The sequence below is a fragment of the Aegilops tauschii genome, chromosome 3 (assembly GCF_002575655.3).
Source record: "Aegilops tauschii subsp. strangulata cultivar AL8/78 chromosome 3, Aet v6.0, whole genome shotgun sequence".
Lineage (NCBI taxonomy): Eukaryota > Viridiplantae > Streptophyta > Magnoliopsida > Poales > Poaceae > Aegilops > Aegilops tauschii.
The window spans coordinates 535,979,215-535,992,676 of NC_053037.3; the positions used below are offsets into that span (position 1 = coordinate 535,979,215).

Below are 13,462 nucleotides of genomic sequence, written 5' to 3' on the forward strand. Positions count from 1 at the left end.
GAGATAGTTCCTAGAGGTTTTGTTGCAGCATTGGAGGTTCAGTCAACATTATTGGGAAAGATTCGTGAAGCTCAGAAGGATGACAAAGAAATTGCCGAGATAAAGGAGAGAATGAGCAAAGGAAAAGCCAAAGGTTTTCGTGAGGATGAGCACGACACCCTAGTGGTTTGAGGACCGTGTTTATGTGCCCAATAATGCAGAGATCAGGAAGTTGATACTACAGGAAGCTCATGACTCGCCATACTCGATACACCCCGGAAACACCAAGATGTATTTGGATCTGAAGGAGCGTTTCTGGTGGACTGGTATGAAGAAGGATATTGCCGAGTATGTAGCCGTATGTGATGTATGTCAGAGAGTGAAGGCAGAACATCAGAAGCCAGCAGGACTACTGCAGCCTATGCCGATACCCGAATGGAAGTGGGACAAGCTTGGCATGGATTTTATCACCGGATTACCCAGGACCCGATCGGGATATGATTCTATTTGGGTAGTAGTGGATCGTCTGACCAAAGTAGCTCACTTTATCTCAGTGAAGACCACCTATACGAGTGCGAAGTTGGCCAAGATATATATGACCAGGATCGTATGTCTGCACGGAGTTCCGAGGACCATCGTATCAGATAGAGGAACACAGTTTACTTCAAAGTTTTGGCACCAGCTGCACCAGACTTTGGGTACCAGGCTAGAGTTCAGTACAGCCTTTCACCCGCAGACAGAAGGACAGACCGAGAGAGTCAATCAGATTCTGGAGGACATGTTGAGAGCTTGTGCGCTAGATTATGGATCTAGTTGGGATGATAACTTGCCCTACGCAGAGTTTTCATACAACAACAGCTACCAGGATAGTTTGAAGATGGCACCTTTCGAAGCCCTGTATGGAAGGAGGTGCAGGACACCATTGATGTGGGATGAAGTTGGAGACCGTCAGTTGTTTGGACCGGATTTGATTAAAGAGTCAGAAGAGAAGGTTAAGCTGATTCGAGATAGACTGAAGGTAGCTCAGTCCAGGCAGAAGAGTTATGCAGACTCGAAACACAAGGGGGTAGTCTATGAAATCGGAGGCAGATCCTATCTTCGTGTGTCACCTCTGCGAGGAGTTAAACGCTTTGGAGTTAAGGAAAAGTTAGCCCCAAGATTTTTAGGACCATACCGAGTTTTGGAACGTATGGGAGAGGTAGCCTACAAGTTGGAGTTACCGGAAGGATTGTCAGGAGTTCATGATGTGTTTCACGTTTCCTAGTTGAAGAAGTGCCATGCTGAGATGACCGACATTCCTCTAAGAGATACCGTGCCCCTGGAAGCAATTCAGTTGGATAGTGATCTGACCTGCGAGGAGAAACCAATCAAGATTCTTGAGTTTGCCAGCCGAGTTACGCGCAACAAGGTTATCAAATTTAGCAAAGTTCAGTTGAGCCACCATACCGAGGATGAAGCCACTTGGGAACGAGAGGAAGATCTACGCAAAGACCACCAGCACCTATTCTCTAGCCAACCCGAATCTCGAGGGCGAGATTCACCTTAAGGGGGGTAGGTTTGTAACATCCCAAGTTTTCAATTTGGAATGTTATACATAGGACATCATATGCATTCATATTTTATTTTGCATTTCGGGTGTGATCTTAAAAATCCTAAGCAACTCAAGGATCCACGGAGAGAGTTGGGGATTTATTTATTTTCATATTTTAATTTTCTCAAATAGTGAAATGGGGATCATTTTGGTTTTAATTATTTTTCTCTCCAAAAATATTTTCAAATTAAAATATATGAGAGGAGATAATATGACTTCTCCAAAATAAATGAAATATTGGAGGAAAAATGTTAAAATCAAATAAATAATTTTAATTGGATTTTATTGCTATTTTATTTAAATTAGAAAAATATGCATTTTTCAAAATTCCATTTTTTTAGGCCAAGAAAATGTTCACTTTGTTCTAAATATTTTATTTAGACGGTGAAAATTGTTTTTGACATTTTTAAATTTTTTTATTTATTTAGGATTTTTCCGGCGGAATCTGTTTTAAAAAAACAACGAACCGACCTAACGGGCCGTGCCCGAGCCGGACTCCTCCGGCCAAGCCTTTATAAGCCAGCCCGAGCCGCCGCCCCAGCACACCCAGCCGCCGCCGCCCGAACCCTAACCCTAGTGCCGCCAAGCCGCCGTGCGCTGCTGCCGACCGCGCCGCCGCCCGCACCGCCGCTCGCACCGCCGCCCGCGCCGCCCGCGCCGCCACCCGCGACTGCCGCTGCTGCCGCCGCCGCACGCCCCGTCGCCGTGGATCTCGCCGGAGTTTGCGCCGCCGGTTTTCTTCGCCGGTTTTGTAGCGACCAGGCCTCAAACAGTCTGATCTCTGTGCATCAGTGTCATCCCTGGATCGGTAATGCTGACACGCACAGTACTTGAGGATTTATAACAGAGTAGCAATCACACACTTATTACATCGAATGTCTCAGAAGAGAACTTATTACAATAAATATGGCTTAAGGCCATCTAAAACGATAACAACGGAAGGCTTGGAAGATAAAGTGAGTCCATCAACTCCAACGGCATCACTGAGTGAAAGACAACGACCTATGGCTCCTTACTCGTCGTCTGAAAAGTCTGCAACATGATACGTTGCAGCCCGAAACAGGTCAGCACATGGAATATGCTGGCAATGTAACACAAGAGAGTAATGAACAGAATAATGCTATCACTACATGCATATATGGCTGGTGGAGGCTGTATGGTTAATATGTTTTGCGGAAAGCCAATTTTTCCCTACAACAAAGAAATAAATTTTATTTAACTATCATGGTGGTTGTTAAACATTGAGAAGGTTCACCCAACTCAATCCCAATTAAGCATCATCATTAAACCCAATCAAATTATATCAAGAGTGATGAGATCCACATGATAATCCAAGAACTAGATACTCAAGATGTCCATAACCGGGGACACAGCTAACCATGATTAGTTTGTACACTCTGCAGAGGTTTGCGCACTTTTTCCCACAATACTCGATCTCCTCCGTTGGATTTCTCGCACTACATAATGTTTGAGAAACGGATGACCGAGACACAGTCTTTCCGAAGAGGTCCCCTTAACCGATAGATAGGCCGGTACACCTACAATCCCCTACATCTGCTAGCCCATCATGGAAAGGTTTCCCACAACTTACTCAACTATGCCAGAGCCCATAATGGCATGTGGCTGCACACAGAAGTTTCTAGCATGAATAATCTTATGATCCCTTTGAGCCTGGGTGGCAGTCCATAGGAGAATCACACGGTACCTCGGGATTTCCAAAAATACATGCAACACTGGGTTCCCCAGGTGCCTCAATCCACCTAGATGTGTATTAAAGTCGCCACCTTAAGTTAACCATTAATTAACAATACTCACATCTGTCATGAATACACTCAAACCCAAACCACGTCTACGAGCATAGCATAGCAATATAAGCAACGTAGAAGTAACTCCCATAGGTTTGATAAGAAACAGGTGAATAGGTACTACCTCATCTACTTCCCAAACCCACAATTTAATCAGATCCTAACCATGCAATTGTTTGAGGATTGATCTAATGCAATAAAACTGGGTGGTAAAGAGGTATGATCAAAGTGTTACTTGCCTTGCTGATGATCCGTGAAACCTAGAGACTCGTAGTAGCACGCTTCGCACTCCGGATACTCTATCGCAAACAAACAAGCATACAATAAGCACTCAACTAGAAGCACGGGTAAAACTCAAATAAGAGATCTAACCAGAAAATTCAACTTAAGAACTCCGGTTTGCAAAAAGAATCAAATCAAACGAAGCAACAAAACTCAAACTGCGAAAGAAACAAGCTTCGATTACTAATCTAGACTAAAGTCAAATTTTACAGTAGCAAAAACTTGTTTAAGTTGATTAAACAGAAAGAGGGCTTCGAGACGAAACTCTAGGCGCTTGAATCGCCTAATTCCGATAAAGGAGCGAAAAGATAAACTAAAACGAAAATCGGATAAGAAATCGCAATCGAAAATAATCGCGAAAAATCCGAGAAAAAGAAAAACTGACGAACAGACTAACGAATGAACGTTCGCTGTCTGCGGTTAATGAGTGAAAACCGTGCGTTAAAACGAACGTACGAACAGGCGTTCGCTAAATAACTAAACCAAAAAAAAAACCGATCTAAAATAAAAAAAAGGATCTAGGGTTTCGAAAAAAAACGGATCGGTTTTCTCACGAAAACCGACGGCGGCGGTGGCTACCTCCGGCGGTCGGCGGGACAGCGGCTCCAGCGGCGGGGTTGGGCGGTGGCGGCGAGGCGGCGGCCGACGGCGGCGCGACGGGGCGGGGAGGCGCGGGCGGTGCGACGGCGGCGCGCGGGGTTTTCGGGTGGGGTGGCGCTGGCTCGGGCCTCCGCGGCTTTAAAGGGCCGGCCGGGCTAGTGTCCAGGTCGGACACGGCCCGGTTAGGTCGGTTCTTTTTTTTCAAATAATTCTGCGCAGAAAAACAAATAAAAGAAATACTAAACGGACTCCAAAAATCCTGAAATAAATTTTCCCCGTCCTCTAAAAATCTACCGGACAAGGTGAACATTTATTTGGGACTCTAATGCAATTTTGAAAAGCGCATATTTGTCCTAATTCAAATAAAATAGCGATAAAACTCCGAATAAAATTCTTATTTGATTTTAATATTAAATCTCCAATATTTCTTTATTTTGAGGAAGTCATTTTATCCTCTCTCTTTTATTTTTATAAAAGAAATATTCGAAGAGAAAATAATTAAAATCAAACGATCCTCTTTTCAAAATTCGAGTAAACTCAAATATGAAAATAACAAAATTCCCAACTCTCTCCGTGGGTCCTTGAGTTGCGTAGAATTTCTAGGATCAAGCCAAAATGCAATAAAATATGATATGTACTGATGATCTAATGCATAACATTCCAAATTGAAAATTTGGGATGTTACAAACCTACCCCCTTAAGATGAATCTCGCCCTCGAGATTCGGGTTGGCTAGAAAATAGGTGAGGGTGATCCTTCCGTAGGTCTTCCTCTCGTTCCTAGGTGGCTTCAGCTTCGGTATGGTGGCTCCACTGAACCTTGCAAAACTTGATAACTTTGCTGCGTGTAACTCGGCTGGCAAATTCGAGAATCTTGACTGGCTTCTCCTCGTAGATCAAATCGGTATCCAACTGAATCGCTTCCAGTGGCACTGTATCTCTCAGAGGGATATCAGCCATCTCTGCGTGGCACTTCTTCAACTGAGAAACGTGGAACACATCGTGAACTCCTGACAATCCTTCGCGCAATTCCAACTTGTAAGCAACTTCTCCCATACGTTCCAAAACTTTGTATGGTCCCACAAAACGTGGTGCTAACTTTCCCTTAACTCCAAAGCGCTTCACTCCTCGGAGTGGTGATACACGAAGATACACTCTGTCTCCAACTTCGTAAACTGTCTCCTTGCGTTTAGAATCCGCGTAGCTCTTCTGCCTGGACTGGGCTACCTTGAGTCTATCGCGAATCAGCTTAACCTTCTCTTCAGACTCTTTAATCAAACTAGTCGTCAACCCGTGCACCTGCACGGGCTAGTACTTTTTTATTCACACATTTACACAAACAATCACAAAGCAAGTATTATATATTAGAAATGAAATATGTAGTAACAATATAGGAGAAAGTTGCAGTATTATTATTTTGAACCACAATGTTTTTCTCAACCGTAGGATTAAAAGGAAGTACATTCCTTCAAATAGTTCCTCATTCATAGTTCCTTATATTACTAAGTGAACTGCATCATTGAAGAGCTTTAAGAGATGGGAGAGAATCGGCCAAAGTTCTATCCCCAGCCCATGTTTACACATGATGTACTATTGTACTATAACACACTCCCTCCGTTCCTAAATATAAGTCTTTATAGATCTTCCACTATGAACCACATACGGATGTATATAGATGCATTTTAAGTGTAGATTCATTCATTTTGCTCCGTATGTAGTCCACCTAGTGGAATCTCTACAAAGACTTATATTTAGGAACGGAGGGAGTATTTCAAAACTTACTTTTTTCATTGATATATCAATATGTTCTCTCCCTAGTAAAAAAAAACAAAATTTATGTACTTTTAGGCATTCGAAAGTTATTTAGTTCTATAAACCTCTAAAGTAGAGAATAATAATGTTTGAACCAAGGGGATGTAAACCAATAAAAATCAAATCACTAATAGAGAAAGAACCTGTATTAAACCATAATTATTCAAGGTAAATATGTTGAAGTTAAGGAGACATAGATAGATACAGTGGATGATATGGAAATAGTCATAAATCTACATGTATCGACGCACAAATACATCATGAGTCCTCAAGATACACCAGTTCGTAAATCTCAACCACCTTGCCATCTTGAGTGCTACTCGATCATCCATTCTCCTGGAAAATGTATATTTCACAAAAATCTTGGTACATGTATGCAAATACAATGCATCAAAATAGGCAGATGCTAACAACAATATACACCTCGCGTGCTATTCCATGATCCTTTTTCCTACAATATAAATTTGATGAAGTCAAGAATTTAGAATAGAAATATATTGTGCATCAATAATACAAAGATGCTGGCAAAATATATACTGTGATATCTAATGAAGCATATATGTGGAAAGGTCTCGCCCATGTCACCTGATAAGGCCTGCTTTACCATTGGATACAGAGTTCACATTCATGCAAGTAGATAAGAGCCTGGAACATATTTACCTTCTAATATGTGAATGCATGGATGTAAGATAGGAAAACCGATTCAATGTAAAAATAATCATGCCTATGCACATCATGGAGATCTTATCATGATGCAACAGATCAAATTTTAAGTTAGGCACTGGTGAAATTACTCTTGGTAAGGAACAATAGCAGGCAATTTATTTGCCCTTTTTCATAAGCTGATGGTTGCTCCTCTGGATCCATCAAGCGATGTGCTGGAGAGGATCATATCACTAAGGAGCTTTTTATGTGTCAGCAACAACCTTTAGGAATAACATCTTCTACAGAAGAGTTAAATAAGAAATAAGAAACTTCATACATGTATGGTGTATAAAATTACAAATAGTAGGGACGTCCTTCTAACTTTAACAGAAATTGATGTATAGTAAACTGTTTCTAGTGGGCCATTGCATCTAAAAACATGGTGCGCATAAAATGGTAGCATAATAGAAGTGGTCATTAATTAAGTTAAGAATATTACAAAATAATGTTTTACAACAAAAGGAGATTAGACAGAGGCTTCAACTTCGATTGATAATATGACTGTTGCTTCATGAAGCACCATTCAGCCATGGAAAAAAAACAGCCGTCCTTTCATGTCAGACTTGCACTAAGAATATTCCAAACAGACCTCTGACTTCACTAAATACACTTATTGGTTTAATTCTTCAAATTTTGATCTTCGTGGTATTTATAAAAAAGTAAATTAATAAAGCAGAGAGAGTTTAAAGATTGTCACTTAAAACCTAAGATACTCTTACGGATAAGAAAACTAACTCAGTTCTGAAAAAAGCTTGGAGTCAGTCTTATTTGTGTGCTGGCTCGCTTGGGGCCAGGAATGTTTTTTTTCGCAATAGAAAAATAGTTGTACATTTATGAAATAAAAGAATAGTTCATGCAATTTCTTTCTGTTAATTCGCTTGCATAAACTGTAAGAGCGTAACTAAACATATACTAAAATCCTAAAACTTTCCACATCAAATGACTAATAATCCTACTTAGACTGGAAATTAAATCCATTTTATTGCATGGTCCTAAAATAATGAAGCATCAGGCAAGGGCTGAAGATCACGATGTGTTGTTTCTACTATCTCAAATCTCACAAATTTAGAGGAATATGCAACATACCATGAAGTAACTATTACTACCAAACATCAGCTATTTGTCGTTTCCATGATAGCTAATAATGTACGTACATCAGGGACAACTTTCAACATGATGGAAAAACGCAAAATTAGTTGAGCCTAATTCATCAACATGCAGTGCAGGTGCAACAAATCTAGCTTGATATAGTTTTGCTTGTGAAATCTATGTTGTGTCCACGATATCAGAGATAATATTAATATGATTAAATCTTAACTGCAGCATGGTACTTAAGATACATACTTGCTTGCCTTCAGAGTGGGCGCATGAGTAGCAGGCGATGAATGTCCATGGTGTGAATAGATGCGCCATCGGCCTATTTCAACCATCGTATATATCAGTTGCCCGGTACAAAATTGCAGAAATAACACTAACAAATACTCCCTCCGTCCCATAATATAAGAGCGTTTTTAACACTAGTGTAGTGTCAAAAACGCTCTTATATTATGGGACGGAGGGAGTAGATACTTTCCTGCTGAGTTGATACAGAGGCGACCGTCACCAAAAACACAAAACGGTTTTAAGAAGGTGATGGGCCAGCAGTAATATTACCTCAAACTTGACAGCCTCGTTCAACAAATTTGGCTCGGCAGCCTCGTTCTCTGTACACATTACCTCGACATGGACGGATCAAAGATTGGAACTGGGCAGGGGAAAGAAAGGGCCACTTTGCATAGTTTAGTGTTGTATTGGAAGGAGTACTATTGGATCACCACATCCTGCTGAAGCTCCTCTGACGTCTCAGCCGTCGCCCATGCGTGTTGTTTGAGGCAGGGCGCGCTGCAGGCCTGCAGCCGCTCCGCAAGGCGGTGGATCCGCACGCACCACATGGGCGCCGACACATGCACGGCTCCGTCGTTCCTACCTCCCTCGACGGTGAGAGGCTGGATCTTTCAGCGGGCGGCGACGCGAGGATCTGGCAACGACGGCTGCCGGCACGACCGATTCGAGGCGAGGACGGACGATAGAGAGCAGGCGATGGAGGAGGGTGTGGATCCAGTTGGGGCGGCATCATTCCGCGTGCCGGCGGCGTCCCGTTGTCCCTGTGGAGGCGAGGCACAGAGAGGTGAGAGAGGAGCAGGAAAGGACGGGGAAAAGGCAAAGTTGGAGGGCGGCGCGGCTGCTGCTGCTTGATGGTGAGCTCGCCGGCATGCGACGGATGCTCCGGCGTCGCACCGGACGGCGGACGGCGGAGGAGTCGATGTGGCGGCAGGGTGCCCAAGCTTCGGCGGCGCGGCTGCTCGGGGCCGAAGGAAAGACGCTACTGATTTTTTCTTTTGGTTTTTATGGAAGGAGACGGCTATAGTATTATGAGCATGTAGAGTTTTTTTTGTCGTGAAAGAGATAAAGATTGCTTTAGTTTTTTTTAATTTAAAGATTTGCTTCAGTTATGGGAGGGAATAATCGATGGATTACTAATCGTGTTTTAGATGGATTCATTTTTTCAGCCGATGCAAAAATTGTGGGCTTCGGATTTTTTTTGCAACGGAGCAAAAATTAACTCAATCTACACCGTAATAATCTGGTCCCATCAGATTAACGGCTCATAATTACTGATTAATATGGTAATTTCTTGGGAGTCTGTAATTAGTATAGGTAGGTATAGGTATAGATAGATCTGGTCCAAACAACTGTCGGTCTCCAACTTCGTCCCACAACAACGGTGTCCTGCATCTCCTTCCGTACAATGCTTCGAAAGGGGCCATCTTCAAACTGGCTTGATAACTGTTGTTGTAAGAGAACTCTGCGTAAGGCAAATTGTCGTCCCAACTAGATCCGTAATCTAGCGCACAAGCTCTCAACATGTCCTCCAAAATCTGATTGACTCTCTCAGTTTGTCCATCTGTCTGCGGGTGAAAAGCTGTACCGAACTCTAGCCTGGTTCCCAAAGTTTCATGCAACTGATTCCAAAACTTTAAGGTAAATTGGGGTCCTCTATCTGATACAATGGTCCTCGGAACTCCATGCAGACATACGATCCTGGCCATGTATATCTTTGCCAACTTAGTACTGGTGTAAGTGGTCTTCACTGGGATGAAATGAGCTACTTTCATCAAACGATCGACTACAACCCATATCGAGTCATAGCCTGAACGAGTCCTGGGCAATCCCGTGATAAAATCCATGCCTAGCTTGTCCCCTTCCATTCGGGTATCAGCAATGGTTGTAGCAATCCTGCTGGCTTCTGATGTCTTCACTCTCTGACATACATCACAAACTGCTACATACTCCACAATATCCTTCTTCATTCCGGTCCACCAGAAACTATCCTTCAAATCCAGGTACATTTTAGTATTTCCTGGGTGAATCGAATATGGCGAATCATGGGCCTCCTGCAAAATCAGCTTCCTGATCTCCTGATCATTTGGCACATAAACGCGGTCCTCAAACCATAAGGTATCGTGCTCATCCTCACGAAATCCTTTAGCCTTTCCTTTGCTCATCCATTCCTTTATCTCGGCAATGTCCTTGTCCGTCTTCTGAGCTTGTCTGATCTTATCCATCAAAGTAGAGTGAATCTCCAATGCTGCTACATAGCCTCTCGGAACTATCTGCAAACATAGCTCGCGAAGATCCTCTGCTAACTCCTTGGGTAACTCTCCGGTCATGAGTGTATTGACATGACTCTTGCGGCTCAACGCATCGGCTACTACGTTAGCCTTTCCGGGATGATAATGCAACTTCATATCATAATCCTTAATGATTTCCAACCATCTCCTCTGCCTGAGATTCAACTCCTTCTGCGTGAAGATATACTTCAAACTCTTGTGATTCGTGTATACCTCACAATGGTTTCCGATGAGAAAATGTCTCCAAGTCTTCAACGCATGCACTACGGCTGCTAACTCCAAATCATGCGTAGCATAATTTATCTTAAGGGGTTTAAGCTGTCGTGAGGCATATGAAACAACTCTTCCCTCCTGCATAAGTACGGCTCCAAGTCCTCGACGAGAAGCGTCGCAATAAACTTCATAATCCTTGCGTTGATCTGGCAGAATCAACAATGGTGATGTAACCAAGCGTTTCTTCAACTCCTGAAAACTGGCCTCACATTCCTCAGTCCATTTGAACTTGGTGTCCTTCTTTAACAACTCCGTCATAGGCTTTGCAATCTTCGAGAAATTCTCAATGAACCTCCGGTAGTATCCTGCGAGTCCAAGAAAACTCCGGATCTCTCCAACTGACGTGGGTGCCTCCTAATTTGTCACAGTGACAACTTTGGTGGGGTCTACCGCTATTCCTTCTCCTGATATAACATGTCCAAGGAATCCAACTTCCTTCAACCAAAATTCACACTTGCTGAACTTGGCGTATAGCCGATGTTCTCTGAGCTTCCCAAGTACAAAACGCAAATGCTCTTTATGCTCCTCTTCATTCTTCGAGTAGACCAGAATATCATCAATGAACACCACAACGAACTTATCCAAAAACTCCATAAACACCTTGTTCATCATGTTCATAAAGTAGGCAGGTGCGTTAGTCAGGCCAAATGACATAACGGTATACTCATATAGCCCGTACCTCGTGGTAAAAGTTGTCTTAGGTATATCCTGCTCTTGAATCTTTAGCTGGTGGTACCCTGATCGCAGATCGATCTTGGAAAACACCTTAGCTCCTTGCAGCTGATCAAACAAATCATTGATCATCGGTACTGGGTACTTGTTCTTGATCGTCACCTCATTCAATCCTCGATAATCAACAACCATCCTCAATGATCCATCCTTCTTCTCCACTAGAAGCACTGGTGATCCCCAAGGTGATGAACTTGGGCGAATATAACCTTTATCCAGTAACTCCTTAATCCGCTTCTTAATTTCGTCCAAATCCTTTGCGGGCATTCTATATGGTCTCTTAGATATGGGCCATGTGCCTGGAAAAAGCTCAATCAAAAACTCAATGTCTCTATCCGGTGGCATGCCTGGCAACTCTTCTGGAAATACATCCGGGAAATCCTTCACCACTGGTACTTCCTCCTATACAACTCCTGATAAGGAATTTACTTGAGTCCTATTCGGCACATGCCGGGATACATACTTGATCCTTCTTCCTTCTGGGGTGGTGAGCAAAATTGACTTACTAGCGCAATCGATGTTTCCTCCATACATCGATAGCCAATCCATACTCAGAATCACATCCAAACCTTGCGACTCCAAAATTATCAGATCTGAGGGGAAAACATGACTACCTATGGTCAATGGCATCTGAAAACATCCTTGGCTTGCCATATACTCTGCTCCTGGCGAGTTACCAGGCATGCCGCCGGATCGAGACATTGAGTTTTTGATAGAGTTATTGCCAAGCACCAGACCGATATCGAAGAGACCATACCGGATGCCCGCAAATGATCTGGAGGAGATTAAGAAGCAGATTAAGGAGTTGTTGGAGAAATGTTACATTCGACGAAGTTCATCACCGTGGGAAGCCCCAGTGCTCTTGGTTGAGAAGAAGGATGGATCGTTGAGAATGGTTGTTGATTATCGTGCGTTGAATGAAGTGATGATCAAGAACAAGTACCCACTACCGATGATCAATGTCTTGTTTGACCAGCTGCAAGGAGCTAAAGTATTCTCCAAGATCGATCTACGATCAGGATACCACCAGCTGAAGATCCGAGAACAGGATATACCTAAGACAACTTTCACCACACGGTATGGGTTATATGAGTACACGGTTATGTCATTTGGATTGACTAAGGCCCCTGCCTATTTTATGAGCATGATGAATAAGGTATTCATGGAGTTCTTGGATAAGTTTGTCGCGGTGTTCATTGATGATATCTTGGTGTACTCGAAGAATGAAGAGGAACACAAGGAGCATTTGCGATTAGTTCTTGAGAAGCTCAGGGAACATCAGTTATACGCTAAGTTCAGCAAATGTGAGTTTTGGTTGAAGGAAGTTGGATTTCTTGGACATGTTATATCAGGAGAAGGTATAGTAGTGGATCCTACCAAGGTTCAGTCAGTCACTGAGTGGTTGGCACCCACCTCAGTTGGAGAGATCCGCAGTTTTCTTGGACCCACGAGATACTATCGGAGATTCATTAAGAATTTTTCCAAGATTGCGAAGCCCATGACAGCGTTGTTGAAGAAAGACACCAAGTTCAAATGGACAGAAGAATGTGAAGCAAGTTTCCAGGAGTTGAAGAAACGTTTGGTTACAGCCCCAGTGTTGATTCTGCCGGATATACGCAAGGATTTCCAAGTGTATTGCGACGTTTCTCGCTTAGGACTTGGAGGAGTACTTATGCAAGACGGAAGAGTTGTCTCATATGCCTCACGACAGCTTCGACCGCATGAGTTGAATTATGCCACACATGATTTGGAGTTAGCAGCCGTAGTGCATGCACTCAAGACCTGGAGACATTTTCTTATTGGAAACCGTTGTGATGTGTATACGGATCATAAGAGTTTGAAGTACATTTTCACACAGAAGGAGCTGAATCTCAGGCAAAGGAGATGGTTGGAGCTTATAAAGGATTATGATATGAAGTTGCACTATCATCCAGGCAAGGCCAATGTTGTAGGAGACGCTTTGAGCCGGAAGAGTTATGCCAATACCCTCGTAAGCGGAGGATTGCCTAAGGGGTTA

General features: G+C 43.0%; 1 long non-coding RNA gene across 1 annotated transcript; it reads right to left on the reverse strand.

The window, feature by feature from the left end:
• Nucleotides 1–6,195: 6,195 nt before the first annotated feature.
• On the reverse strand, nt 6,196–9,537 carry LOC120976935 (uncharacterized). The gene is made up of 2 exons (XR_005773607.3): nt 8,426–9,537; nt 6,196–8,189 (listed from the first exon to the last, which is right to left on the reverse strand). It is a non-coding gene; the product is annotated as an uncharacterized lncRNA (long non-coding RNA).
• Between the last annotated feature and the right edge of the window lie 3,925 nt (nt 9,538–13,462).